This window comes from Anthonomus grandis, chromosome 2, assembly GCF_022605725.1.
Source record: "Anthonomus grandis grandis chromosome 2, icAntGran1.3, whole genome shotgun sequence".
Lineage (NCBI taxonomy): Eukaryota > Metazoa > Arthropoda > Insecta > Coleoptera > Curculionidae > Anthonomus > Anthonomus grandis.
Window position 1 is genome coordinate 18891563 of NC_065547.1, and position 25770 is coordinate 18917332.

Sequence of the window (25770 nt, forward strand, 5' to 3'; positions counted from 1 at the left end):
TAGTATTAATTTAGCTTATTCATGTTAGATTTTGGATTAAAAATAAAAAGTAGAACAAGATATATGTTATTCTAAGCTCAAAAATAAGGTCTTCAAAGCAAAAAAAGTTATTAACATTCTTTTTCCTAAAACCGCTTAAAAAAAAATTGAAATGGTAACACGGCATTTGTGAAGTTCTATTTTTTCTTTAGTGTATGAGCTGAAAAAAGACGTATTTGACTGTTTTTGTGGACCATTGCGATAGTAAAAACTTGTGCTGTTTGTCCCGCACTATGGGAAAAAATGCGATTTAAGCCGATCTTTTCACAAGTTCACTCATATAATTTATAGTTTGCTCATATACTATGTCATAACATCAAATCAGGAGCAACCGTGGCCATAAACGTACAATAATAAAAACTTATTAAGAAATCTTTAATAATTATAAATAATTTAATTTCTAATTGAATCTAAGTGATTTTAGTAGTTATCGATAATTTCTGATACGCGCCGTTATTTTGCATAACTACCAACGGTTTTAGTATTTACGCATAATTCCCAATATGTCTAGCTATTATGCATATTAGCGGATTTTGGATATTAGCGGTAACATATATATACAAAAGTATACGATACTTCGAGGGAATGAAGAATGAATCCCAAATGAATATCGACCGGTAGCGTCGATATCTGTAACATCTGGATGAAGCATTAGTTTATTTTCTTTTCGTTTGACACTTGATATTGACAGACAACATTGGCAGCTGTCAGTAACAACAGTGTTAAATGTGAGAAGGCGGCAAACCTCTTGAATACTAACCGTTAATTCTATTGTTTTTCTTTTACGTTGTAGGCAATGGTCAGAAAATAAGTGTGAAATTCCAGAAAAGACCCTTTGACAATTCCAGCATATCGTGTACGCACTCATGGAAGACTGCAAGATAGAAAGTGGCGTGCATAGGGCTGGTAGATAAGATTTTAACTCTCTTCCTGAATAAGGAGGCAGCAATGGCGAAGGGGATCCATGCAAGGAGGACCCATGTATTTATATTGGACTACTACTATTTTACACCGCAATTTAAAATAGCGTAAGTTAAAATATTTCTGATTTAATGTTTGACACTTGCTGAATAAATCAGGTAAGGGAGCAGTCACTTACCTGTCTAAGAAATGTATATCCCTGTTTCTCTTAGGTAATTAGAAATTTAATTATATAGTTTATAACATTTTTGAGAGTATAGGTATTTGCTTTTTGTTGCCCTATTCTAAGTCATATTATTTATTATATCAAATAAACAACTTCTACCATTTATTACTTCTATCATTATAAAACTTATGGAACAATATAATAATGAAATTAGTAAAAGGTTTGGAATAGTATTAACAAACAGATACCAAGTATTAACCCTATGACAAAAACTAATTTTTAATTCACTAGAAGATACTGTATATCTGTCTTTGCCAACTCATTTAGTTAAGAGCTTCGCAATTTTAATAATTACCAAAAAACTAGCACATAAAAGATCAAAGGAAGCAGCAGTCAGATGGCCTGTATCCTTAATTTTTTTAATATTCTTAAAATGGTGAGATTGCTGTGGTAAGATTACTTAAAAGAGACTACAGTAAAAAGCACAGGGACGTTTTGTTTTGATTGGTTAGAACAAGTGTCATAATTTGGCGCTAAATTCAAAATTGAAAACGGTTATCTTTTCTGTTCTGTTCGCCTTTCGCAACATATTTAACATCTAACGTAGCTTTTTTAATGTTTATTTTTATTTTAATTTTGAAAGCTGTAAAATAAGGGAATTTTGACAAAAATATGATTATTTTTAGCTGTTGTGATAATCAAAGTTTAAAATGCCTAGTATCTTGTTACCTTGGTAACCTTGCTTAACCATTATTTATTTATTTATACTGCTTGAGAAATTTTTATTAAAACATATTTTATCTATCTTAGACACATGAACTATATTTTTAATCTTTCTTGTCTTTCTCCTAGTTAAGCTATGAAAGTTCTGAAAAAGTGTGTGAAACTGACAATAAATAGTTCTAACACCAGATTAAACCATTTCAATCTAAAGTTGTTATTACTGCAATTAATGAAAAAAACCATTGGTTTAACCAAAACAAGTGTTTATCTTATATTCTCTTAGTATATACATATTTTATTTCTCATTAATAATCAATTATATTGGTTATTGTATTAGTACTTTTGTCTCAATCCAGTCTCAAGATCCAGAGAAAATTTTTAAGGCTTATTGCTTACAAATTGAACACAACCGTTGAGTCCATCGATTATAATGATCTGATGAAGCTCTTAAATATGCAAACTTTAGCTCAACGAAGAGACCAGATGGATTTGTGTATTTTATATGGAGTAGTGAATGGTTTGATCCAATCTCCAGAACTCTTGGCATCAATTGGCTTTAATGTTCCTCGCTTAAATTCTAGACACGCTAGGTTGTTACATGTTAAACACCATCGAACTAACTATGGTTTTTATTCCTCCATTAGTAGATTTTTGAGATTGGCAAACTCTGTGATAACTAAATTAAATATTGATCTTTTTAACATTATTCTACATTATAGGTAGTTTTAAACGTAAAATAAATAAAATGTATCTAAGTAGTATTTTGTTCCTTCTTTTTAAGCTATGTGATTGTGATATTTATTTTTCTTAAGAATGCTTGTAAGAATTTTTTTTTAAGGAAGATTTATAGTCAATAGTAAATATGTATATTCACCTATAAGCAATGGCGTAATATTGTAAAATGGCTTGTCCATTAATAAAATTCTATTTTATTCTCAATAAGTATCTCTTTTTCATTTCGTTTTGGTCACTAGTTATGTATTAAAAATAAATCAAACTACTGTGTCATAAACAATATGTATATTTTCAAAAGTTTTACCACATAAAACAAATACATATATACAAACAAATACAAAATAGAATTTATTCCTTAAAAAATCTAAGAGTTACAAAATAAAATCTATTCCTTAAAAACTCCAAGAGGCCATAGTAAAATAATACATTTTTCGGAACAACAAATGACTATATTTTTATAAAGACGGATGAGTAACTAGACGCAATTGTTAACTGCGTTAGAGGAACCTGGAACCCCAGAACTCTTAAAAACTTTTACAAACTATATCTGGATGTATGAATAATAAAAAATTACACAATTTTAAAATTACTTTTAACATTTTCTCAGTTTATACACAAAGAGTATTGGTTTAAAATAATAATCATAGTTTAAAATGGTACAGCAACTATACAAAAAAACAAAAATGTAACTCTAAAAATAGTCTTCTTTATACTTTCCCTTAGTTCTGGAAAAAAGAAGAAAATTAAAATAATTTTTTGGAATATAACTATATATTTTAGAATATTTTACTTGTCGATGTCTTTTTGTTGGAAAGTACTCTTGTGTCTCCATTTTATGTTTGTTGGTAAATTTAAACTTCGCCTTGTCTGCTTGCTTCACCGCCCCTTGAATACTATCCATGAATTTGTCAAAAACATCATCATTTAATGATTCTGCCCATGTTTTGAAATGTGCCCATCTAACTTCCCTGTTATTTAAATCCCTTAATTTGTCTGCTTCTTGTAGTGTTCCTTGGAGAAAATTGTCAATTTCTTGTTTATGTTCGGTCTCAATTTTTGAATTTTCAGCCAGTAGATTTGCTGTTTGATCTGCAACAGAGTTACTACCCATACGCTCCTCATACATCCTGACCAAATGCACATGCTTACACAATGTATTTTTTACCATATACTCTGGGCAGTTACATTTATACCGATGTATACAAATTTTACAAGCTCTACAATATAATGTTCTACAATTACTTTCACAAATTAGTGTCACATCTACATTGTAAAAATTACTTTCGGATTTTACTTGGAATTTTCCTAAATGCTCTGATACTACAATTACCTCAACTTTATTTTTAATTTTTTCAGCTTTTCTATGTGCTTTGATAATAACTCTATTCTGGTAATTATTAGCATTTGGTCTTTCAATATCTGTTATTCGCTTCCACATCTTGATATCCACTAATTCTTCTATCCCATCCAGTAGTTTCTCTATTGTTACTCTAGCAGATCTTCTCAATTGATTGGTTTTTAGTACATTATTTAGGGATTCTATAGCCATATTGGTGTTAATGCCTACATTCTTTCGGTAGCAATGGGCCCACATCTTTATTCTATCTTCATCTTGAAAATAATACCTAAAATAAATAATAAAGAGGTCATGCAAATATTACTCCAATAATAAAAGTACTACATACTTCGCCAAATAGTTACCAAAATCAATTTCATTTGCTTCTTGCAACTTTGATAGGTATACATTGACTAGTTCCATAAATCTATCTTCATTTGTCTCATTGATTATTCTCTTCATCTCCTTTTTCATGTCCTTTCTCATAGCATCATTCTTGATCTTCCTTTTGCCCTGGATATTCCAGTTTTTGACAACATGCCAAGTACATAAAAGTCTTTTTGGTCCATTTCCCATGACCTTCGTCCATGCATTAAAGTACTTTGAGTCATCATCACTCATAAAGTAGTCAGCTGCAATAGTACCTTGTAATTTATCTCTTAGTGCACCTAAATTTAAATAATCACTGTAAGTTATTAAACAATAATTCTTTGAGATTTTTTGAACAACCTAAAAAGACTTCCTGGGCCTGTTGATCCAATCTATTTGTTAAAAAAAATGCCACTGGAAATCCAGCATTTCTATCATCCTTAACCAAAACTATTGTTAAATCCATCCCCCTTCTATTAGTTCCATGAGTGCCATCCATGCAAATTATTTTTGAAAATTTTTTAAGCTTTTCTTCCATCACCGAGTTCATGAAACCCAAAGCAAAATCTTCCTTCTTCAACACTTCATGCATGTTACCTATAATATATCCATCACCAAATAAATCTTCCACCTTTATAAACATCTAAGTACTTATGTTTATACCCAACAGTCATCATATAATTTTTTTTATGTATAATTACTTTACCTTCTTGCTTGTAAATAAATGCAAAGTTTTTCCACTAGCATTCCATTCTTGTACCTTTAAAGCAGCAGCTATCATTTCGTTTTGATCCCTTTTATTATTGATATTGTGTTTTCTTATCAAATATGTGATATCATTCCGATTTATCAAATTTATTCGATGCAGCTCAGTGGAGTCTACGTTCCTTGCATCTTTTAAAATTCTATCAGAAGATACACCGGCCTTCAATTTTTCAACAATAACATTTTTCTCTGAGGTGGAAAGATGTAGTCTATTTGGTTCAGTTATATGTCCAGCATGTGTCCTCCAAAATTTAACAGATACAGTCCCATCAAAGTACAATCGACAAATCAACTGTGAAGGACACATTCCTCCAATTTTTATTGTTCCAGCTGCCTTCTCGGTTCTTTTATTATACTTCTCTTGATATCCTAAAAAGTAATTATTGCTAAAGAAAGGCTATTTTTACTACTTACTTAATTCGAACAAAAACATGTTTTTAATAATTTAATTTTTTATTTGAACTATTATTATTCTCTAGAGCAATTATTTTACTTAAATATTACCTTAAAAATTACTCCTGTTGCAGAAATATGTCACTTTCCTATGATCATTTCCTATATTTGTTCTACGTATTGAATAAGCAGTTTCAATTTTTTCGGTTTGTTTCCATGACTCGTAAGTTTCTTTACTGCAAAACTGTAAAATTGATAATTCAATTTTCATTGCATGCTGCTTTTCAAAATGTTCGAGCAATAATCGATGACTTTGTAATATATTTTGTTCTTCACACACTGGACAAATAATTCGACATTCTCTGGGACTAGAAGCTATCTCAACTTTGTGTACCCGTTTCTTATGCCGGTTTAATAATTTCTTACAATTGAAATTTTTTGGACATAAATTACATGTAACACATAATGGTTTTCCCTGTGAGGGTCCAGCCTTTGAATCCATTCTCAAAATATACACACAAACAAGGCACAAAGCTAGAAAATATATAAATATCAACGCAAACAAATAAATATTAACTAATTAATAACTAATAACCACTCTTCTTCTTCTTCCTGAAAAGAATTCGAGAGTGGAGAGCTGATTCGAGGAGACGCCGGAGGAGTGAAATGCGCATGAGCGCTTCAAACCAATAAAATTACACGTCCCTGTGCTTTTTACTGTAGTCTACTTAAAAGACTTGTTTTGTAAACAAAGCACTTGCTTACAGTGTCACAGATTTACAGAATACTGTTCTACTATTCTGTAAATCTGTGACAGTGTATGGAAAAGGGCATTTCTTTGACCAGGTCAATCATGTGATACTTATTGTAAACTTGATGCTTTCTTTATCATCCATTATTGGGAGATCACAAGTAAAGATTGGGGGCTCTCTCTGTGGCTTTTGATATTTTGTTCGGTTTGGTCGATATTTGCAGTTAATGTGACATTTTTTTATAGAGATAGGACTGTCTTGGATACCACTTGTCTGGAGAGAGATTTATATTCTTTTTTTTTTGCGGGGTGCATGGAGAATGTATTTACTTTGAATAACCAAGAGTTATCAAATTATACAATTAAAATGCAAAAAGACCATATTAAATCTGAGATTTCTTATCTTAAGATTGTGGATTTTAAAATCACACTTTTCAGTCCAGTCATAATAATCAGATTATATCAGTCACATATAGGGTTGTGTTCGATATCTACTTGTAAGATGTCTAATATTTATCTCTGGTTTGACATATTCTGGAATACTGGTCCCTTGTTTTGTCTCCTTCATTTCTGTTTCATTTCTTTTTGAAAATCATTTGTTTAAACAAACTTAGATTAAGTTTATAATCTAATAATTAATTTCATAGATTATGTTTAATGAGCTTTGGAAAAAAAACAAGTGGTTATGGCAGTGTCCATTGATCTGAAGAAGGCTTTTGATGTAGCATCAATATTTTGTTGCAAAAGTTGCTTGAGGGATTTGGGGGTGTTTAATAGTCTTCGTATGAGCGTCTTTGAAAGAGTATTTCCTATAATGACTTTAGGATTTTCTTTTTAGAAAAAAAAATTTCATTAGCTTTTTCTCACAAGATTTATGTTCAGTTTTCCAACAAGTTTTAAGTAACCATTTTAATGAATTGACATTAATTTAATTTTACCGAGTAATAAATAATGTTAAACCTGAAGAAAGAAATCAAATAATTTAATTTTCTCATAAAGGAAAAACTATTCATTGCAGAATTCAAGAAACTTTTACTCTAATAAAATTAAGCTATTATTGGAAATCAATGAAAAATGTTATTATAAAATATATTGATAATTGTAAAATCTGTCGAAAATCTAAATATAATAGCAAACATTTGAAACCATTGGAAGTTATTTATATAGATACACTTATATTAGGAAATAATAATAATATATTTCTTTATTTAGTACTATCAAGTAACATTATATATGAAAACTTATATAAAATAAAATGATATCACTAAAAAAGGCCTATTTAGTAAAAAAAAAAACATCTCCCTGACATTACTACATATAAGTTTACATGCTTAGGTAATCACCTTTCAGTTTCACCTTTTGTTTAAACCTGTTTCATTTGATTTCCTATAGTTTATATTTTATGTGGAAGTTTATTAAATAACTTTATGCACATATAGTAGGGACTCTGTTTAAAGAGTGAAAGCCTCTATATAGGGTAGTTAATATTACATATGCGAGTATTAAACCCATGATCAACAGAAGTAGGAAACTTATCTCTATTTTTAAATAAAAACATCACTGCTTCAAATATAAACAAGTTACACAGTTGAAATTCCCTTAGATCTAAAAATAGCTTTACAAGATTATAACTACTGCATCTTAAATATTATTCTAATTACTTTTTTTTTAATGACAAATATATTTCTTATCTTAGAGTTGGCTGGCCAGAAAATAATGCCATGTCTAGCTGCGGACTCAAAGTTTTCAAAATACTAATCCATTCATTTAGGTATTTTACCACTGTACAGAAACAAAAATAAGCTTTATTTAATTTAACTTGTAAATGTTCAATGTGTTCTGAAAAGTCTAAAAATTCATCTATATGTACACACACTTTAACCTCGTAATTGTTGAGGTTTACTTCTTTTGGGGTCACTTCCTGGTTTTGTTTTGCTTTAAAAATGAAAACGGTCGTTTTTTGTTCATTCAGTATAAACTAACTATAATTCTTCTTTTTACTAAACCAATCTTTGCTTTTTTGAAACAGTAGATCTTCATTCTAGCATAGCTTAGTATGTCTGGAAATGCCACTAATAAATTTGTCATCATCTGAAAATATTCTTAGGGTATTACATACTGTTTGAATATTGTCAATAATTTCAAAAGGCAAGTCATTTATGAACACCATTAAGTAAATAATCTAAATTTGTGATCTTTTGCTTGTTAACATTACTTGTTGGACTCTATTGTTGAGATAAGAAGTGAACCATTTTAAGGAATTATTTCTCACCCCATATTACTGTAATTTCTTTATTAACAAATATCTATCTAATCAATCATATGCCTTAGAAAGATCTAAAAATATTCCCAATGAAAGCTTTCCCCTCTCCAAATTCCTCAAGACTACATAAGTGAAACTGAAATATGGTAGTTTGTGTAGATTTACTCTCAAGATATCTATGTTGTTATATTATCAGACAAAATATTGCACTCTTTTAAAAAGCTGAGAAGCTGATTGCAAACAATTAACTTAAACAGCTTTGAAAAACTTAGAAGTAGGCTGATCAGTCTACAGTGCGTCTACAGGATAAGCGAATTTATACATAAAAATGACAAAAAATTTAGGGTTGAAATTTGACTGTTTGGCATCCAGCCCTGCTTAATTCAAAAATAAAATTTTGCATATTTTATTTTTTTTTAAATCAAGCATGGTAAAGTAGTATATCTAGAAAAGATATAAAAAAAGTTTGTAAGAAAAAGCTGTTTAGAATGCAAAATTAAGCCTGAATACCGAATTTCTTAATCATAGGCTTACTTTGATTTTTACGTTTAAATTATTTATTTATTCTGACTTTTCTCAAAGTTTAAACAAAAACCAAATAAATATTAATATTTAAAATAGTGAAAGTTATTTTAAAAATGATTGTTCTTGAAATAATTTTTTTTACGATCGGTAGGAATTTTTTCGGCTCGTGGAATGCATGCCGCTTATTATATTGGGTTCTTTTTTGCTGCATTTATGAGTTTTTGTCGACCTTTTTAAAATGTAAACATTCTCAATTAAATGTAGCAGCTACAATGAAACATTGTCACTGTCAAAGTTATGTACAAAAAACTTATATCATTATTTTATTGTAAAGTAAGTAATTTAAAAATATATAAAGTTATTAATAATATCGGAATTAACAGAAAAATGTTAAATTTGGAGCAGAAAATTTTCATTGTGCAATCGTATGGTAGTGAAAATATATGTCGTTAAACTACGTTTTGAATCCTTTTTTTCGTGAAAAATATCCGCTAATAAGTCGAAGTAGGTAATATCTTCTGGGAGACGACTAATCTAACTTTTTGAGGCCACGGGTAGTGTTGAGATGAAAAAAAAGCAGAAAAAGAGATACGATGACAACGATGCTGCTACAATCAATTGCTGAGAACCCTCGGATGTCATTGAAAGCTAGATCGGCGGTGCTGAACATGAGCAAATCTGAATTACAAAGAATTTATCATGCCAACAATATTAAAGTATTCAAACCAAGGTACTTGCATACTTTAGAAGAGAGGGATGAAGCGCATTATTTTCTGCTTGGTTAGGCAATAATATTCTCGGACGAATCTACTCTCACGACAAATGGTGTAATTTCATTTCAAAATTGTCGGTTTTGGTCCAACTAAACGCCAAACTTGGGGGAATCCATGGCAAGAGGCAATATTTTAAAAAAGTCAACATATGGTGCGCCATATCTTACCATTGAGGTATTATTGGACCATAGTTTATTAAAGGATCTATGAATCAAGAAAAATATCCTCAAATTTTGGAAAGATTTTTTGAAGAATACTTAGAACCTTTACCAGTTGATCAAAGAATAAATCTTTATTTTTAACACGACGGTTGTCAAGCGCACTCCACTATTCGAGTAGCAGAATGGTTGAATAGAACTTTTCGGAATTAATAGATTGGAAGACGCGGCCCAATTGGGTGGCCGCCAAGGTCACCTGATTTAACCATTTCTGATTCTTATTTACGGGGTCAAGCAAATTGTTTATTCCGATCCATTAGCAAATGACAAGGAAAGGTATTGGAAAATGTTTCGATAATTCGATTGAAAAATGTTTTGAGATAGCTGCATTGAATAAATTTAAAATAAGTAAATAAAATAAATTTTCTTGTTAAATTAGATGTACTATATACATTTTATTACAAACATATTTTTGGGGATGGTTTGTAACTCTTAGATCAGTGATTTAACTGATAGATAAATAAATTAGTTAGTTTTACTCTAATAATTATATATGAATAAAAAAATTAATTGGTACACAAAACGTAAAACTCAAAGTAGGCCTACGGTTGTAAAATTCGGTATTCGGGCATAATTTTGCGTTCTAAACAACTTTTTCTTATAAACTTTTTTATATCTTGCCTAGGAATACTACTTTACCTACTCATAAAATTTAAAACAAGCTCGAATTAAGACATGCTTGATTTAAAAAAAATAAAAATATGCTAAATTTTATTTTTTATTCAAGTAGGGCTGGATGCCAGCCAAATGGTCAAATTTCAACTACAATTTTTTTTGTCATTTTTACGTATACATTCGCTAATTTTGAGACACACTGTATAGTTGTCAAATGCATTAAGATGCAGGCCATGCTTTAATGAAATGTGCAACATGTGGCAGAAAACTTGTTGTTGTAAATGCATATTTTGATAATACTCGCTGATATATCTTTTCGGTAGCTCAATTTATTTTTTACTTTTTTAGGAATACTTAAAAGTTCGTTTGGGCTTTATAGGCCTTAACAAGAAGCTTTTATGGTTAGCTGCTATGTTTATGTGCCTTTTATCAACAGGTCATCTCACTCTGTTTTTACAATTTTGTATCTATTTGCATACATCGAAAAAAATCATCAAATAAACATCTAATTGATCCTTTACTTCCCTAACTTCCTTATTATATTTATAGAGATCTTTTTTATTTTTCTTACATATTAGTTTCTTTGGAAAACTTTGAATAAAAATTGGTTCAAATATATTTGTAAAAGCACCCCATTAGCTATTTACATCACAATCATTCTGACCAAAAACGTCAGCCCAGTTCTCTTCTTTTAGCTATTGAATAAAAAAAGGTTTGTTTGAGGAAAAAATCTTTTATATTGTTTTTGGTATATGTATATACTGGTTTTTAGTTTCGAAGATTATTTTTTGCCCTTTATGATATGAAATATGAGTTTGCAGTCATGCCTAGTACACAAGCAATATCAATATTGGTAAATATATTATGGATACAACTATTTAACCTAGTTTTTTCTGTAATTGTTGGTTAGAAATTAAATGAGTTCATGATTGATAAGATTTCTTCTTTATTTCTATTAGGTTTTAAAAGTTCAATATTAAAGTCATGTGCTACAAATGCCTACTTTTGACTAGCTGTCAAACACAAAAGTAACTTTGTTATCATCTTTTGAAATCAAAAATTCCTGTGTTAATTGATAAATTTTCAAAAGCTTTAACCTATTTTGGTACAGTAATTACAGTAGTTTAAACTCTGGTATAGTAATTTTCATTCTGTGGTATTCCTAAAACAATTATTTTAGATAACGGATCTGAATTCCAAAATGAAAGTGTTAAAGAATTATTCAAATCACATAATATTAAAATACATTTTACAACAGCCCAAATCAAACAGCCCTTTGAAACATTAAATTCAACTTTAATTGAACATATTAGACTTTTAAAAGAAAAAGATAAAAATGAAGACATTGTATGTTTAATGCCATATGCAGTTATTGCTTATAACAATACTATACATTCCAGTACAAATTTTACGCCCTTTGAACTAATCTACATAGGCATATGGATACACAAGATCCCATGAAATGAATGGCTGCTCATATTTATCAAAAAAAATTAATTAACAATTGATAGTTTGCCAATACCAGTTAATATCTAAAATATTTTAAATTTTTAGATTATTGAAATTAAATTTAATTTGACTCAAATGGTGCAATTATTACCTTTAGATTAGTATTACCATTGGTTGAATCAAATATATATCACTAGTATCAATTATACCTATTCTGTATCGTTAAAATCAATTTTTCTTAAACTTACTACAAAAACCATTCCCTGTGGTTAGCGATAGGAAGTATTCTTATATGGATAAATTATCTGCCGAACTACAACTCTATGAGTATTTATGTAAAGATGCTCATAATGCTATAACGTGTCGCCCCTTTTGCATAGAACTCCAAGATATTCAAGTTAATAGAAAATGGTTGATATCCATTCTGACTTCATAGTTCTTATTTGGTAGAAACTACTAATTAATGCATTATCCAAATCAAGCCATTCATCTCAAGGACTTATAAACTGAGCCAACTTAACTATGAATGACATATCACTCAAAATTAAATTGTAAGTTTTCACTTTCATGATAAAAGAAAAATATTGAATCTTCCTATGTTGGACCTAAATACAATGAATCTTGAAGAAAGATAGAAGCTCTTCGGCCATTCAAGTACAAAAAAGACTTTTCAAAGAAATTAAGACTCAATAATAATTATTTTAATATGTATTTTCTTTAAAGGAAACTCGATTTATACAGGGTGCAGAGTGATTTATACACTATCAACGTCACAGGCTGTAACTTTTTTATTTTAAAGTATAATTTTTTAAAAGCAAATGTATACCCAAAATTAGTTATAAACACTACCCCCGACAAGTGATTGCCTAAAAATCACCTCAACCTTTTTTTTCAAATGACATCATCATTATTTCTTTTAATGTTGGGAATGCTTGTAAAATTATTAATTAAATTTCATAAAAAAAACATGTATTAATATCAACCTAAGGAATTTTTAAATTTTAAATTTTTAAAATTAGGCTTTTCTCATTGTTTTCAAGTTCAATATCTATAATAAAATGAGGTAGTATATTGAAAAGAAGAAACGAGCTCAGAGATCAATTGATTCATTCTCAGCTCCTGTGTATATAAAAAATATCTATTATACTTCAAGTAAATTATTGTATTTAAGACTTATTGAACTTACATTAAATCAAATATAACGAAAGGTTTCGTTAAAAATTTAAGGTCATATATCTTCTTTTCAATATTTGAGCGTATGACATAGTATTTTCTAAATTGATTTTTACTGTATTACTGATGTAAAACCCAACAATATAGGTAACTCATCATGAATTCGCCACAACAGTATAGATTTTACTTAAACATATTTTTATCCAACATGTAGAGCAGAATAAGCATTTATAGATGTAGCAAGCTATCAAAGCTCAAGCTACAATTATATTTTTTAAGTGAATATAAAGAAAGATATTTCCAAATATTTAAATTATCAGTTTTATTGATTTTTTTAGTGCAGTTACAGCAAGTGGGTCTTTGACAAGCAGAGGTATATACCGAGAACATAGGAAAACCCATGTAAATTTTAATGGGGTCAATTATTGGCTTCCCTGTACATTTTATAGAAAAAATGTAAGATAACTTTTTGAAGAGACCAATCTGGCAAACTCTTGTGCAAAGTTTAAAAAAATTTTAATAAGTGAATCTTAAATTATTCAATTAAATGTAATTGCTAAATTAGCAAATTTTCGGTTCAGGTAAAACCAAACCGGCACCAGTAAAATGAATATTGTCACTGACGTGAGGAAAAGTGTCAATAAATCAGTGACAGTCGATATTTGAAAACAAGTATGTATTATTCAATCGACGAAAAAATAGCCATAATTAAATTAATAAATAATTAGTTAATAAATAATAGTTATAATTAACTCTTACTTTGAATGTATGGTTGTGATATTGATAAAACGAAAAAAAAAACATTTCTTGTAAAGTCGAAATTATACCTATTTGTAATGACGTCATTTTTGTTTATCTTTGTTTAGCATATTCCAAACAGCGGCGACAACAAACTTTTGAAAAAAATTGGTGTCTGATGATTATTCATCTTTTATATGCTAGGTTATGTGAAATATCCGTCACTATCAATCAAAAATATTGGTTTGTCAACTTGTTCTTGAAAGTTATTTCGAAAAGTGTTAGATAATGCCTAAAAAAAGATATAATAGGTATAATGAACAATCGCAGCTGATGATTTTAAATATATTGGCTTTTTTTCAACTGGAAAAGGAACAAGTCCGAAACGGATTTGCACTTCAAATTGAGAATATGAGGCTTTCCAGAAAAAGCCATGAAAGATGAAATATGGAGTATTGCACGCAGACACTGCCCTAGTGAAAAAAAGTACTTCCTTGATGAATATGTTAAACCTTTAGAACACAAAATTTTGCGACTGCCACCATATCATTGCCAGTTTAATGCAATTGAAATGGTATGGTCGGAATGTAAACGAAAATATGATCAATATATTTCCAATTTTAAGGGGTCACCTTCAGAAGTTCTGACTACATGGGAAAGGGTAATAAACGAAATTTCTATAGATCATTGGCAAAAATATGTTTTTCATACAGAAAAGGTAATTGAAAAGGCTTGGGAGGCAATACAAGTGTGTGATGCCTATGACATTCTGCCACTTGTGATTACGACTGACGAAGACGACGATGACGAAGACAATACCTCTGATTTCAGTTCTGACTCTGACAATACTGACGAGATTGATTAAGCTTTTTTTGTTCCAGCAAATTTTATTTTATGATCGTCGTTTAAGTATTCAATCATATCGTTGCAATTTCATTAACTTGGTAATGCAATATGGCATGTTTTTTTTGAGTTTGTATGTTTTATTTTTTGGAATGGTATTTTCATTTTAGTGTGTTAACATATTCCATCAAGCAGCATTTTTTTTCATGAACAAGTAAATTAAATTGTGAGTATTTAAATTTTTCCCAGTGAGTTAAAATAATTTTATACCGTTATTCACAATTTTCGTAAGCTCGGTTTTGTTACGTCTACTGCTCGTGCCGAATTCTACTTTTCAAATATGTTGTAGATTTGGTTTTTGCGGTCTTTTGCCTGGAAAATATATGAGCAGCGTAATCCTGATCTGATTTTATCCCATTCTATCACATTCTCAATTTGCAGAGCAATTCCGTTTCGGACTTATTGTTTATGTCCCATTATTTATGATTAATTATAATAATATTTGTTAATTGTTAAGTTTGTTAATAATACAATAAATACTACAAGATTTTTTAAAATTGAATGGAAGTATATACACGAATATAAAAATATAAAAAAAATCAGCTGCTAAAATAAATCATTTGTTAATTTCTGAACGTATAAAAATACACAGCAGACTATTAATTTCTGAAGGCGATGGTAAAGTTTCTAACCTAATATTGATTGGCAAAAATATCTACGCCATACGTTTTTTCTCACCTGGGTGACCTAACTACAAATGGGTATAATTTCGACTTTATTCGGCTGTACGTCAGATTTGACAAAGCCTTATAACAAATTGTTTGCTGGTGGCTGGTGTCTGGTTTTACCTGAAACGAAAATTTGGTAATTTTGCAATTACATTTAATTGAATAATTCAAGATTCGCTTATTAAAATTTTTTGAAACATTGCACGAGGGTTTGCCAGATTGGTCTCTTCAAAAAGTTATCTTACATTTTTTCTGTAAAATGTACAGGGAAGCCAATAATTGACTCCCTTAAAATTTACATGGGATTTCCTACGTTCCGCTCGGCGACGCACTGCCCGGTATAAGATCACTGTTCTCATCTGGTAGGCCTCTATTCGACTCTGAAAAATTCAGCTTTTCTTCTTATTTCTAAAGTTTGAATATTAAATAAAGTGCTTGGTTAGCATGGTTTTATATGAAACTATGTATAAGTAAACATTACCTATGTTAACATAAAGATAACATGTGAAGTTCCTTGAATTCCTTATACCAATACCAAGTGCACCATACACTTTAGTAGTAATATCTCAAAATGACTATTGAATTTTATATTACTTTGAAAAACAACTTTCAGATCCTTTACCTCTGTTTTGTTAATTAATAATTTATTATTTATGAAATAAGTAAATTTGATATCGATTTTGCTCAAAGCAATTTTCTACAAAGTTTTTATCTTCTTGCAACTTCTAGATCTTAGTCATCAACAAAAAGGAGACTTTCCCAGTGCTTTACCACCCTTGGATGGCTATCAGTAGGAATTCAAAAGAGCAACGGCCTCAAATTACTACCCTGTGGCACAGCAAAAACTGCAGAAAAACCCTCAGACCTTGATTTTGCAACTTAAAAACTTAAAAACTTAAAAACCTGTTGTAGTGAGGTCAGGTATGTTTTCAAATTGTAGCCTTTTTACCGTTAAGGTGTAAATTAAAACATTCGATGCACAAAAATAGTTAACCGATTTATTATACACGTACACACTAAACACGATAATTTAAGACTACTTGGAATATTTATTTACCACTATTTATGTCAATTTTAAAAGTCGCGCCAATACTCTGATGAATTAACTTGCTCCTAGAACCTAGCGGTTTTTATTATAGCGGAATAAAAATTAAAATTTATGAAAGAAAACTCAATTTTTTAAAAAATAACGTACAGTGATGCTATGGTACGTTAGGGTCTTAAGTATGTCTGAACAATACAAAATTTGTATTTGCAATTCACTACAGAATACAAGTTATCACATATTCGAAATTTTAAACATGTGCGTGAAATAATAGAAGAGCGCATATTGATCGTGAAATATTTATACAGGTACTTTACGTGAAAATCGAGTAGAAAATAGCCCACTAAGGTCAAAGCAAGAATGGAAAACTGAAAAAAAAGGCTTCTGTCATAAGTCTGCATGTCAAGATGTTGTAGTTGTTCAATGGAAGGAACAAAGTTGTAGCACCTGCTTCAAATTTTGACGTATCTGCAAACACAACAGCTCCACGTTACTGCAGAGAAACTAAATCTAAGGTAAATGTTCCACAGCCTGGCATAATATATAATTATAATAGAGGGATGGGTGGGGTAGATAAATTAGACAACATGGATGCCAACTATAGGCCCCAATAAGACAAAGAAAATGGTGGTGGCCAATTTTATTTTTCGAAGAAACATAGCCCTAGCTTGCGGCATTCATATGGCGTAAAGTCTGTAAAAGGGAAACTAAGACCAACCTTACCGCTGGATGTTAGGCTTGATAATATCAATCATTTGGTGGAATATTCTGAGACTGATAGAAAATGTGCATTTTGCAAAAAAAGGCAAATTTTGTTTGCATAAAATGTAATGACTTCAAGGCTTATCACACTAAATAGTCATATCAAAGAATACATTTTTTGTTGATTATCAGAATTTTTATTTTGTTATTTTTAGCACAATGTCCCTCATAAGGGACTGTTCTTTTTTTCAAATGAATACATTTCTTGTTTTTTTTCCACATTTGCCTGCTTATTTCAAGTACACTAAACAAAGGTTTAATAAAAAACGTATGTGTTTCTTATTCCATGCTACTTCATGCACTAATGGGTTAAATAAGTTTTGGTTAAAAGTCTCTTTACTGCTTTATTTTTATATCAAAAAAATATTACTGTAGCTTTCGCTAAAATCCGATAGGGGCATTGACTTGGGGATTTACGTTATTCAAGTTAACGATATATATTTTTTTATGCTATTAAGAGCAGGGAACAAAGCTAAACAGATTGGTAAAAACCGCATTCAGATATAACTACTCAAACTAAAGTTATTAAAAAAAAATGTAACCATTAAAAAATTAAAATTACAAAAATCGTCGTAAATTCATATTGCATTAGTCGAATTGAGAAAACTTGTGTTTAAATGAATATTCGTTTAAAGAAAGAAACTTAGTATAAGTAGGTTTTCGAAAATCCATGAGGAGGCGGTCTTTCATATAATTCATTTATATTAATAGATTATTTCTTCCTAGATTTTCAAAATGGGCGCCCCTATGTTCACGCGTAGACTTTGTCTAGCTAAGAAAAGGTACAGCACGTGTTGTTCGGCTCGGTTGCGCAGTAAATTTGTTTACGCCGCTGCCAAAGCAACGGTATCGATCGCCTCGATTTGCATATAAACACTGCCGTTGCGTTAATTCTTATATTTGTGTTCTGTGCCTTTTAGTGTTTATGTCTTTTCTTAAAAAAGGCGCGCTACTGTCGCTAATCGCGCGTTATTAGGGGACATAACTTGGCGCAGCTTTGAAACAGATGGTGTACCTTTCCTTAGCTAGACAAACGCTAGCTGAACGACATGATAGGGATGTAATCTGAAAGTAAACTAAATTTGCATCAATATGAATCCTATTTGATTAACCTCTAAGATATTGTATATACAGGGTGATTCAGTTTAAGCGTCATTAATTTTAATATGTGATAGAGAATTTAAAAAGAAATAAACTTTCATTATAAAATTTTTCTCACAAATGTTTAATAACAAAGATACAGGGTGTTAAAGTTAAGAATAATTAATTGTTTATTTATCATAACTTTTAAACTACCTGCTCAATTTTAATTAAATTTGCGCATGCAGGTTATTGTACTGAATTATCAAGTACTGATAAAGGCAATTTCTAATAAAATTGCCAGTGGCGTAACATACGGAGGGACTTGGTCCCTTTTTGTCTCAAATCTACAAGGTGAAAAAATATTTTTTTATATGAAGTCAACTGTTAGATTTTCCATTTAGTTTGGAAAAAAAAGTTACCCTTGCAAAATTATGATTTAAGGTACTCTTTTTAAAATATCTTAGTTTAGTTTACAAACGCCAGTTACAACTGCTGCAAAAATTAAAAAAAAAAAGAAAATTAGGCTTGAATCTTAAATTAAACCTGACAAATAAAATAATGACTTAAGGTAACTTTTGATCATTGACATCTTTTATATTCAACTTTTTTTCAAATCCAAGCCCAATTTCCTTTTTTTTATTAATTAATTTTTGCAACATTTTGGCAGGTATTTCTGAACAATTAAAGTAAAACATTTTGAAAACAGTGCCTTAAATCATAATTTTGCAAGAGTAACTTTTTGTTTTAAATTAAATGGAGAATCTAAGAGTTGAATTCCTATAAAAAAAATATTATGTTACGCCACTGGCAATTTTTTTTTAAATTGACTTGATCAGTAATTGACAATTCACTACAATAACCTGCATGCGAAATTTAATTAAAATTAAGCTGGTAGTTTAAAAGTTATGATAAATAAACGAAAGTTTAATATCTTTGTTATTAAACATTTCTGAGAAAAAATGTATGATGAAAGTCTATTTCTTTTTCAATTCTCTATCACATATTAAAATTAATGAGGTTTGAACTGGACCACCCTGTATATATATACTCAGGGCAAAAAAAACGTCTTTTTGAATCAAGTTAAAGTTAAATTACATTCTAAATTATGGTTTTGACGTTTCTACTTATTATTAGTTTACAAACAAATGTTGTTTGCAAAACCTACTTCATACGCTACCTAATATAAGTTCATTCAAATAGTAGGGTCGTTTTGAGACACTAGAGCAATATTTTAAAAATTGTATTTAATAATTTCTTTTAAAAGAATACATAAAATTTAAATATCGTTACGGTGCATGATGTGATCAATGGTTTCCGATTATTATTTCAAAACTCCTCAAAAAACAATTAAGATTTACTATGGTAAAGTCAACACTATTCATCAGATATACAGGGGGTTTCGGCAGAAAACGGAAATATTTTGGGAACATGTTCAAAGGTGAAAATAAGATAAATTAACCCATATGTTTTAATCCGATTCTGAACCGTTTCTGAAATAATCGGTTCTGAAGTTTTTTGTAAGATTTTTTTTTTAAAGCAACACAAACAAATACTCGTAAAAAACAAAATTCCACTAATTTAAAATGTTTTCGAAAACACCCTCACCAAGTTCAAGGCAAGCTGCAGTACGTTTGTTAAGCGCTCGTGTTGTACGTTTAATTGATTAAAGATTGTTTTTAATAATATTTGAAGCATTTCAAATTTTCTTGTGGACTCCTTCTACGGTTTCTACTGGTGTTTCATACACTAGTGCTTTCATCCACCCTCGAGGCAATAATCCAGTGGATTTAAGTCTAGTGACCAAACTTGAGGTCCTTCTCTGCCAATCCAACAATCAGGAAAACGATTATCTAAGAAATTACGAACTCGGCGACTAAAATGAGGCGAGGCTCCATCCTGTTCAAAATACATTCGGTGTCGAACAATTGGCGCAACATCATCCGACATGTGTATTAATGGTCTTCCAAAAAGCGTAAATATCCTCCAGTATTAGACGCTCATCTGATACTGTTTATTGTGTCGGTTTAACTCCATTGCGGGTAAAATGAGCTTCATCGCTAAATAAAATGTATTTATGTAGGCCTCAATTTTGTTGGATCTATTCGCAAAATTGAACCCTTAAGCCATAATCACCCTCTTAAAGATGTTGAATCGGTTGAATATGGAAAGGTCAAAGATTCTTTCAAGTCAAGTCAAGGAGACGTCGAAAGTCAAATCAAAGAGACTTCCAGGGTCAAAACAAATGTCGAAGGTCCAGTCAAATAAAATAGCGTCATTTTGACCAGGCTTCCTTTGATCGTTGTGAACTGCTTGATTCATCCTCCATAACATCTATACAGGGTGTTTCTTAACCTATACGCATAAACTTGGGAAATTATTGCTGACGGCAAATAATGACTAATAGTGAAAAAAAAGGCAGTAAAATATTTTTAGTTACGGAGATAAACGACTTATTAATTAAAATTTAAACAAAAAACGTTAATTCTCCAAAATAAATGTTTATTTAACTATTATAGTAACTGTTCAAAGTTATTTCAATGACTTTCAATACATAATTGAGCACGCCTAATCCAAGAGTTGCAGACAGCAGCTAATCCAGGTTGTAGTCGAATTTCCTCGGCGGCAGCAAATATCCGATTTTTTAATTCTTGTTCATTGTCAACTTCGGTTACATACACCAGAGATTTTAGGTGGCCCCAAAAATAAAAGTCAAGCGAATTAAGGTCGGGTGATCGAGGAGGCCATCCAATTGGACCACCTCGGCCTATCCATCGTTCGGGGCACATTCGATCCAAATGCCGTCGCACTGGTCGCGCAAAATGTGGTGGAGCACCATAAATGAATACCATTGCGTGTGAAAATTGCTTCATCCGTTGCTAAAATGTTCATGGTAAAGTTGTGTTAATGTTCATGTAAAGTGGGTTTAACTGCTGCTGATGTAAAAACCACTCGCAAAAGTCGCGAGGCGCATCATCCCTTGGAAGTAAAGCTTGTACCCTTTGGACGTGAAATGGATACAGTAATTCATGCCTTAAGATTCGCCAAACTGTGACTGGTGATAATCCAAATTGCGGTGCAATTGTTCTAGTGCTTATGTCAGGATGCTCTTCGATGATATCTAAATTCGAGTTCTCCAGATTTAAAATGCGCGTAGGTCTAATGGCTCCACCATGTTGCCCTGGCCTCGGCCGCAAATTTCCAGTTTCTCTACCCCGCTGAACCACACGCAAAAAAGCTTCACCCGACGGATAATACCTATGAGGAAATCTTTGTGCATAAAGATTAGCTGCAGCCACACTGTTAACATGTCCATTAGTTCCTCATTTGAAAAATTATGCGGCATAATTTTAATAAAAAACGAAATACGACCACAACAGTATCAACTGATAGCAAAGTAGGTACTACTAAACATAATAAACATCATCCGGACTTGTTTACTTCTTAATTTGAAAAAAAAATTCTACCTGATAAAGTTATTACATTTTTGTGAAAAAAACGAATTATCTCAGAAACTAAAAATATTTTACTTAAATTTTTTTTCACTATTAGTCATTATTTATCATTAGCAATAATTTCCCAAGTTTATGCGTATAGGTTAAGAAACACCCTGTATTCGCGTCCTCAATTTGTTCATTTTCATCACATTCTGACGAAGACCCGCTTTCGGAACATGCATAATTTGATCTTTACTATCATCGCTGTCGTGAAAAGGATCCTCTTCACATTTGATAAATTATCAACAAGGTGCTGCTAAAATCGAATAAATAATTATTACACTACAACATACTGCAGGGATAAATATGTCCCACTGACCATTTTTTTGTGCTTAACATTGTATAAAAAGATTAAAAATGGATTCATGGAAGATCATTTAGCTTTTACTCATACTACTTGCAGCACTTTGAATACAGCCAATATACAAGGTAATTTCCGGTTTATGAATCAAAAACACGTGCACACCTCGAGAGCCACCGACCTTCTCTACAAATGCCGTATATCGTAGAATACGTGTAGAACGTATATCGTAGCTCCTGGGGAATCCCGTTCGAGATATCCCCAATACTGAATTATCCCATCTCAATGCATTACAAAGCGCTTTTTTAATGTTCGTGTTCTTGAAAAAATTCTTGGGACATTTATGAGCCAGCAATGTCGAAAAGGTTAAAATTATGGCATCATAATACATTTCATAATGTATTTATTGTACCTGACGCAAAACACGATTTTTACAAAACCATTTTCAGCTTTTTTACCAACAAACAGGATATTTCTTGTTTAGGCACTTTGTGTTGGTTTTGGTTATAACGTTTATAGATGTGCTGGCGAGAATTTGCCTTTTTTTGTAAATGAAAGCCTTTTTTTTAATACAAAAAACAACCATACTTACGGCATTTAAAGTAAATGGCACTGTTTAGTGGCTTAAAATCACATTTCTGGGAACCAGTTCACTAAATGACTACATATTTTCTCGATTTTTCCTAAAATATTAGGTCTTACTTTCATAAATACTCAAGAAAAATTTAGAAAAAACAAATGTTCCAATAAAATCGCCAAAATTTTGTAAAACCTTCTGTCTCTTTTCTTCTTATTATAAAGGTGCAATTACGCATGTCGTAGAGAACATGGTTAAATGTTTCAATGGTTATTGTTAAATGTTTATATTTGCTGAGTGCTTTTCAAAACAAAAACGATGTCTTGTGACAGTTGTGCTTTTAGAATCAGCGAATTTTTAGTGATGAGTTTCAATCGCCGAATACTGGTGGATTTTTTAGTGAACCATGCTGTGTTCTACGAACTGTAACGCCTGAACCAACCAACACGACCTAAGCTCCCTCCATGTGTTCAACATTTACGAGCCCTCTATACTTTTTCATACGAATAGAATCTCAAAATGTTAGAAAATCTGAAGGCTACGAACCTTTGCCTAAGTGATGAATGTTTCATCGCTGGGTATTAGTTTGGGTACAAACAGTGAAACCCGTTCACTATTATAACGTGAAAACACTGCTATCATTTTGGCAGATACATATATATGTCTTCTGGGTTTTCTCTTCTTATATAGGATTCACTTTTTAGACGTGTTTGTTTCTTATTACTTACATTGAAGTATATTTTAATAAAATAGTTATCTAATATTTAAAGAAATATAACCTGGATAGCCTCAACCCTTTTCCCATATAAAAATTAATTTCAGTAGCTTGTTTGTTTATATTTGTAGGTCAACATGGCAACATCGCCCTAGCTCAGTGAATAAGCCGTAAACCAAGAACGATTTTATTTTTTTTGGTTTTTTGACCTTTATTTTGTTCAAAAAGACCCTGTAGCTGCTTGTTGTATTTAGGTATGTAGTACAGATGCTGTTTTACTATTTTAAAGTTAATTTACCTTACTCAGCGCCCCTATTTACTCCGGGGTTCCGTAAGCTTCTAGGGTAAAAGAAACACAAAAGAGCAGTTTTAAAACAGCACCGACAGTTTTGTGTTCTATAAAGATACTAGAAAAGTCGTATATAGAGAAATCTTCTTTTAGCAGTAAAATAGCAGAAAACTGTTTTATAAACTGTTGCTAAAATTAGTATCTTAAATTGTTTTCAATTAATGTTTTCTATTAAACACCCAAATTCACTTTGGCAGTTTTTTAGGCATTTTATTTTTATGCAATATTTAGGATTTAAAAGAAAGTTTTTTTTATTGCCTTCGAAAAAATTAAAGAATAGCGCACACCAATAAAGCGACCGTATTTTCGTCCCGTCTGAACTATTAATTATTATTTTTTTCTATTAACAAACTTTTGTCCGTGGGGACCAGTAGACATTTTTAAAATTTTTGTCAGTACTACAAAAAAAAATCTCCACAATTATCCAAGGAGTGCCCTAAACACGCAGTGGGGAAGAGACCTGCCTTATCCTCGTAAGACTCCGAGTTCAAGCCTTAGCATGGTACTCTACCCAACTTTTTCTTTTTTTAGTACTTCGAAAAAATTAACATCTTTAGTAAATATACAGGGTGTCCCGGTTCATGTGGGAAATCTCTCGGATTCAGATAGAACATCGAAAAATATTACCGAACGTTCCTATAAAAAAATTCCTACAGGCCTTCTTTACGAAGTTACAGCCTCCTAAAGGACGCTGCTGGAAATTGGTTTTTCATAAATTACTTTTAAACTACCCGGTAGAATTTAATAAAAATTTTAGGTGATGAACACTATTAGGGACCTCTTAAAATGACATCCTTAAAATACATTTACCTTGTTTACTTTACCAGAGGCGGACTAGGTTGTACACTTTAATGCATATATTTTTAACACCCTGTATGTTAAAGTCTAAAAAAAATAAATTTGGATACCTTAAACCCTAGGCTAAAAAAAGGTACTCTTGTTCATTATCGATAAAATGAACCGTTTTGGAAAAAAAAAATAAACGAGCCAATGTTTTTTTAAAATTTTTTTTTAATGAGATAAGTACGCTTGTTATTTAAAGAACAGAGTAATTTTGATGTAAGTCATTTAATTTAAAAAAAATACATGTTCCTAAAAATACAGTGGTGTCCTAAAAAATATTTTTACAAAATAATAAAAAAACATCTATGATGAGTGTATGTTTTTAAATTAGAAAAAACAACTTACAAAAAAATGTCAAAAACCAAATATGTAAACAAAAGTTAAATTCTTCAATTCGAGCAATAAACTAATTATTAAAAACTTCATAAGTAGGTTCGATGTGGGCTCCGTGAACTCTAACACATTCGCGGGCACGACGAATCGAGGACTGCTGCACTCGCCACAATAACCCAAGATTGTTTTTTATATTATCACAATGAAATGTAATTCTTTGGAGCAGTTCTTCCCGAGTATCGACTGGGGTGAAATACACCAAGGTTTTGAGGTGACCCCATAGATAAAAATCTAATGGCGTTAGATCGGGAGACCGAGGAGGCCAAGCAACAGGTCCTCCTCTACCTATCCAACGGTTTTCAAAAGTATTATTTAAGTGGTGTCTTACAGCAAGGCTAAAATGGGGTAGGGCTCCATCTTGCAAAAAATACATATCTCGGCGGGTTGCAAGGGGCAAATCTTCTAATAAATCTGGAAGATTGTTCTGGAGGAAATTCCAAATAAAGTTCTCCGTTTAAACGTGGTGGCAGTTCAAATGGCCCAATCAAAAAAACCTGCCCAATAATTCCTGCCCAGATATTTATTGATTGCAATTGATGTTGATGATGAGAAATAATACTATCACGGGGATTTTCATCGGCCCATACATGCGAGTTATGTAAGTTTTCAATTCCATTCTTGGTAAACCCTGCTTCATCCGTAAAAAGAATCGTGCTGATAAAGTTAGGGTTATTTCGCTGCTGAT

General features: G+C 31.0%; 1 long non-coding RNA gene across 2 annotated transcripts; it reads left to right on the forward strand.

The window, feature by feature from the left end:
* The first annotated feature begins 771 nt into the window (after positions 1-771).
* Positions 772-24711, forward strand: LOC126748281 (uncharacterized). Of its 2 annotated transcripts, XR_007664686.1 has the most exons (4): positions 772-1067; positions 16253-16444; positions 16877-17083; positions 23632-24711. It is a non-coding gene; the product is annotated as an uncharacterized LOC126748281 (long non-coding RNA). The 2 variants fall into 2 exon arrangements; XR_007664682.1 differs by lacking the exon at positions 23632-24711 and having other exon boundaries at positions 16877-18007.
* Positions 24712-25770: the final 1059 nt, after the last annotated feature.